General features: G+C 37.9%; 1 long non-coding RNA gene across 1 annotated transcript in view; it reads right to left on the bottom strand.

Moving 5' to 3' along the window:
- Window positions 1-291: 291 nt before the first annotated feature.
- The window catches only part of LOC109496015, a 6,308-nt gene continuing 1,551 nt past the window's right edge, over window positions 292-5,048 (bottom strand). Inside the window, exon 2 of the long non-coding RNA XR_002151781.2 lies at window positions 292-5,048. This exon is cut by the window's right edge and continues 856 nt beyond it. This is a non-coding gene — a long non-coding RNA (uncharacterized LOC109496015).

Below are 5,048 nucleotides of genomic sequence, written 5' to 3'. Positions count from 1 at the left end.
GTGTCTTCTGCACATCTGAAAAGCTCTTTTAGTTTGTTCTCTTGTATTTTTTTTTAATAAAACAAATGGTTTTTAAGGTAGAAAGAAAGTGTCTTGATATGTATTATGCATTTTATTTACTTAAAATTTGGTTTTAAACTTATTATAATAACTGTTAGGAATACAGAAAAATTACATCACTGTGTAAATTCTCTCCTAAGTTAAATATGAATTTGTTTAGAAAGAAATGGAAACTAAACAAAAATAAATTTAATATTTAATTTTTTAAAGAATGCTTAGAATGAAAGTATAAAAACTCTAAAAATTTTCTTTATTTTTATTATTATGCCATAAACTTATAAATACATTCTTTGGAGAAATAGCTTCAGAAGACAAATGTACCTGTAGTTTTATGGAATTTTACAGAACTGGCCAAATATTTAACTTAGTTTAATATTTAATCAACAGTTTTTCTCTTATAGCAAATTATAAAATTATGTAATTTTTTAAATTTTGGTTTAATATTGTCAGCAATTTTATAGCTTACAAATTCTTGTAAGAATTTTCACTTAAAGTAGGATTAAATAAGTGATATTGGATATCTATTTCATTCTGACACCATAAAATAAATAGAACTTTATTTTCCAAGATTTATTTAACAACCACATAATTAATAGAAGCATTTTATTACATTAGCACTGATATATTCAACATAGTCTTCATGGCAAAGGTGTGTGTGTGTTTTGAAATAGGCTGTAATTTTGAGATTCACAACATTTAATTAATACAGCTGTACATTTTAAAACTCAATACAAACCCTGTAATACATAAAAATCAAAAAGACTTTTTAACCTTTTAGAAAATGCTCTCCAATTTCATTTGAAAAGAGATTGCTCCATACTGAAAAACTCAATTTTAATTCAGGTATTGCTTCTTTATGAGTTTGCCTGTGCTGCAGCCACATCAGATTGTTTATAGTCAGAGTGCATTCTTTTCTAATGAAATCTTTCTAAGCTAAGCATGGATATAAGTTCATTTCAAAAATTTCAAGGGTAAAAAGAATATATATATTAGGGTGAAGCAAAATTTTCAACTTCTTCCTCAAACATAACTCACTTTCTTTTCCTAGACTTAAAGCTCGAGAAAAATCGGGGTTAATTAGCAAAATAAGAAAATGATTCTTTACCTCAGTCCTTAGTTTTTAAAAATGTAACAATCTATGATTGATAACTTTAGCTAATTTTTTTATTAGATCTTAGTTATCTAGAGAAACTAGGAAAAGAATTATTTGCTCATATATTCAGCACGAAGATTTTTTAACTCCGAACTGCAATTTCATATTTTCATATAAAATTAGAGAAAGTGCAGAAATGTAACTACAGAAATAATTTGACAGACTGAAACTTCATAACATTTGACCTTTCACTACCTTGAAGAAATATAAGAAAATTATTCAAGGAGTTCTCAAAATCAAAATCAGGTGGCCCCTTCAAAAATACAATATGATCAAAGATTTTAAATTTCACAGATTAAATGTTTCTAAGAGTTTAATGTTTTCACTGCTTACCCAGCAACTCAGTGCCATCTGGATATTTTAGCTAGTGTCTTGCCTCTTTCTGGCAGCAGAGGGCGCTCTGGCATTGTTGACAGCGTATTACTCCCTGGTGCACTGCGCTAGCATCTCCTTCCCAGGAAGAAAACATGCTATTTCCCTGGAGGGTTGTCATTGAGTATTTCAAAGGGTCAAGCTGCTCCCAACTTATTCTAAAAAGCTTTAATTTCAGACCACTAAATGAAAGTTGTGATTGTCAAAGGACCCCCGTGGCACTCCAGGACGAAATTCTCCAATTGCGAAGCTTAAATTGTTTTATTGCAAAAAATGCTGAGCACTGAATTTCAGTCAAATTGGCGATGGACATTAAACCAGATGATTACTTTTAAAAGAAGTAGAAAATAAAATAGTCTTAAAAATCTAGAAATATTACGGATCAGTAACCATTCTGGGTTTAATCGCTGTAACCAGAATACTAAATGTTCCCTTATTTAAACAGTATTTTACCTTCTCTCTTTCACACCGTGTTTCTCATCTCTGTTTAGAAAGTAATTTAAAAACTTAGTTTTCTGGAGGATGAATTTAGATTTCCTAAACAAGAAGGATTAGAGTGAGGGGAATTAGGTGGGTTTCTATTATGTAATATGAATTATAACAGAACTCAGGCAGAAATATTTTGCAACCTTGGACCCTTGTTGCTTCATGAAATATCCGAGGGAATGTGGGTGCAGATCGGCACAATTGCATGAATCCTGGAATGAAATCAAGCTTCCATGATAACATGTGATGCTTTAAATTCATTTCAATTTCCAATGACTACTCTTAACGGGCATAAGAGGAATGTTTCCAAACACCTTCCTTTTATTATTCAAGTAATTCCCCCCCCCCTTTTTAGTGTGTTTTACCTATTCCCTCTCAAATTATATAAAATGAGATAGAAATTTAAGTCATCAATGGACATGAAAGGCCTAATTCACAGAATTCTAAAATCAGAGGACAAATAAAATCCACCCTGAGAGAAGGCAGTATGACTATCTCCTGAGAATAGGTGCTTTACCACTTTATTTTTGGAATCATTTGATATATCTCCATCATTCAGGTGTAAAAGAATGAATCCGATGAAATGTATGACCCATTTGTGGCCCATTTCTATATCTGGATCAAAATTGGTGTTGCCACCTCTGTTGCCCAGTCTGGATTGTTATCTATTTCTATTTTTATAGATCTATTATTCTATAATCTATTGTTACTATTATCTATTTCTAGTTTTAACATCTTTTATGTTTGTGGATTTATAAACACAAACAAGCATGTAGCAATTTCTTTTGCGACCTCAGGCTGGTTACACATTGGCTGATTTCCTGTTTCTCTATCTCTCTTTGATTATTTAGTTAAGATATTTAAATTCTTATTATTTATATTTAATGTTCTCAATATAAAAGATTTATTGAATGTATGAATACTGACCCATACGCCCCTCGACTCCTAAAGGAAATCTTCATTGCCTGCTATTTGGTAAGCCACCCTGCCCTTTTCCAATCGCAACTGACAGAGCTTTGAGGAGGAAAAGGATGCTGTATTTGGTTTTTCCGCAGTGCGGGTTTCACGTTTTCTGGCCTGCAGTGCCTCCCGCCGGCCAGGAAGCGCGGAGCTTGCTCCGCGCATCAGAGAGGTCTGCAGAGCTTGGGGCTCTGGACCCACCTAGGAAGGCTGCCCTTTCTGCCTGAGGGGATGGGGCTGGGTGGACTCCTGCTTGGTCTCATCTAGTGAGTCCCCATTCTGTCCTTTTCTGGTAAGTCTCAAGGCCCACACTTGAGTCTGTTGTGAGTCCCTTTACTGACCACACTAGCACTATTTAGGTATGCAGCTGAAGACCATAAGTTTGTATGTTTTAAGGAAGATGACTAGAAAGAAAGAACGAAAGAAAGAAAGAAAGAAAGCCTTCATTCTCCTCATTCTCCTTGCAAGTCCCGCCCATTGCTAGATTCAGGTTTCAGTCTAAATAAAGTGGAATTGTTTCCCAATGTACATACACTAACTACGTAACTACGCCAAGACTGTAAAGGGCAAGTCAAGTGTGGCAACAGCTAGAGTGGACTATTTTGGTAAAATATTAGGTTTTGCCGTGTGCGGCATTTCTCTGCCTTTAATTTTTTTTTTTCTTTCTCAAATTACCTAATATTCTGTTATTCTTCGGGATGGGGGCAGGAGGGTCCTATTGCTTTTTGGTTAAATTACGGAGAGAGAAGAGGGCCGAGGTCAGCACCGCGGACAGCGCCAGGCGCTAAGGGCGCGGCCACTTTGGTGAATCCTCTCTCAGTTCCTCTCCTTTGTTCCCAGCCCCTGCAGGCCAAGGCAGAACAAAGACATCTATCAAGGCTCGCTTTCTTAATCTGGGTTTGTTTTTGGCTCCAAGGCCGTGGTGCGGAACTACTACCTTAACAAAGTCCACTTCATTGGCTTCCAAATAAATTAATTTGCAGAGTCCTTCTAAAGTTTCAGGCTTGGCCTTTTCCCCTTGTCCTACTCCTTTGACTGATTTGACCATTGAGACTATGTCGATACAAGGAAATTATCTTGGCTTTTCAAAGTCAGGCAAGGCCGACTGGATACTAGGAAGAGAAAGGGAGAAGGGGTGGGGCGGGTAGAGGGCAGTGGTGGTGGTTGTAGAGGGCTTCCCGAAGGAGTTGAGCCATTCGAGGTTTCTTGCGCAATGTGCTGAGGGCGCCATTTAACATTATCATCCTCTCTGTTCTGTTTGTTTCGGCAGCTTGGCCCAGAATCGCAAACAATCACACTACTTGCTCCTTAAAGATCCACTGCTTTCTAAACAGTTCAACTCTAGAATATCTGCACAAACTGGAACTCCTGCTTTCCTGACAGCTGAAGCTCCTGTCACCGGAACTCTCCTAAAATCCGCCAGCAGATTTCCGAGGCTTTTTACCGAAAACTATGACCGGTTTGCTTTGGAAACACTAGGTTGGTCCTGGAATCAGTCTGAGGGTCCGTATGCGGCAAATGATGGGTTTGTTCTACTACCCCTCAAACCCCCTTGTGATTGCCTTTTCCCTTTTCTCGTCCTGAGACGCTCTGGTGTCCTTCAAGTGCAGCCATAGGCTCCGCTCTTGGCATTCACCGCGTGCCTTAATTGTATGACATTAAATCAAGGTCCGCTGTGAACACGGAGGGCAGAGTCTGATCTTGATCCGGAAAGTAACTGACCCACTGCGAACACATCACTTCTCCTGCCCTTCCCCCTACGCCGAGCTCTGAGTCCCTACAACTCCCCCAGAGTCGTAACTCATAAGCCGGGCTCCTGTCTCAGCTCGCCTCCTGCAACAGCTGCCAGAGCCGCTGCTAATTAGTCTGTTCGGTGGAAGTGTAGACGATGCATGTGTCTGCGTATACATATGCATATATCTGCATGCCATTTACAGCACACCTAAAAACATACATACCCTATAAATCTAGTTTTCAAATGACGGCGTGGATCGAAGTTAATTACCCCCCTGGTACA

Source organism: Felis catus, chromosome F2, assembly GCF_018350175.1.
Source record: "Felis catus isolate Fca126 chromosome F2, F.catus_Fca126_mat1.0, whole genome shotgun sequence".
NCBI lineage: Eukaryota > Metazoa > Chordata > Mammalia > Carnivora > Felidae > Felis > Felis catus.
This window is presented reverse-complemented; position numbering and strand designations above follow the sequence as displayed.